Source organism: Limulus polyphemus, unplaced genomic scaffold (assembly GCF_000517525.1).
Source record: "Limulus polyphemus unplaced genomic scaffold, Limulus_polyphemus-2.1.2 Scaffold1078, whole genome shotgun sequence".
Taxonomy (NCBI): domain Eukaryota; kingdom Metazoa; phylum Arthropoda; class Merostomata; order Xiphosura; family Limulidae; genus Limulus; species Limulus polyphemus.
The window spans coordinates 182,850-184,005 of record NW_013666688.1 but is presented as its reverse complement, the minus strand read 5'-3'; positions in this window follow the sequence as shown (position 1 = coordinate 184,005).

Here is a 1,156-nt window from a genome sequence, read left to right as displayed (position 1 = left end):
GAAGAAGAATGACACAGTTATAAATATGGTGATCCAAAGAAGAATAGCACAGTTATAAATATGGAGACTCAAAGAAGAATCGGCACAGTTATAAATATGTAGACCCAAAGAAGAAGAATGGTACTGTTTTATGTACAGAGACCCAAAGAAGAAGAATGACACAGTTATAAATATGGTGATCCAAAGAAGAATAGCAGTTATAAATATGTAGACCCAAAGACGAATCGGCACAGTTATAAATATGTAGACCCAAAGAAGAAGAAGAATGGCACTGTTTTATGTACAGAGACCCAAAGAAGAAGAATGGCACTGTTTTATGTACAGAGACCCAATGAAGAAGAATATGTTCAGTGCAACATCATTGGTAATAACGTGTCAGTGATGGTCCCGTTAAGGCGTTTGTGTGGATTGAGGTACAGATCTTATGGTACTTTTGAGGAGCGGGTTCACCGTACAACAATGTATTTATTCTACTACTTTTCGCGACCATATTTTGTGTTGATGCGGAATAATGCTCAGTGTTATACTTCCAGGTTTGTGATGGATTTACTGATTCTAAATCCCATATAAACGTTTTTTGACTTCATTGAACGCTGCTTACACTTACGGCTTATCCTTCACGCGGCCTTAGAGAGGATGTCTCATAATGTCGTCCGCCGACTAATCAGAAGTAATTTATAAGATGTATCAAGACCATACTCGCTGCTAAGTGTTTTATTCTCGTGTTAAATGAGGCTCTCTTAAACTGATGAATTCGGTAATATCTTAATTTGATTGGGTTGAAGTCAGAGAATTCTTGGTTAACCTTTTGTAACTAGCGATATATTGTTAATGAAACTTATTCATTATCTGCATTTAGAGAATAAATGGTGCTTATAATATATAATATAACTCAAGGTATTACTCATTGGTTGAAGAAATCTTGTCTTTTATATTTTTAAATATTTTATAAACAGTCGACAGCACGTTGATTAGAAAAGCGAAATGAGCCATATGCTGTAAAACAAAATGTAATTTTCTGCTAGGCAGTATTCCACTCGGAGCAAAGGGAAAGAAAGAACTAACCAGATAAGGCCCGGCATGGACAGGTGGTTAGGGTGGTTGCGGATTCGAATCCCCGTCCCACCAAACATGCTCGCCCTTCCGGCCGTGGGGG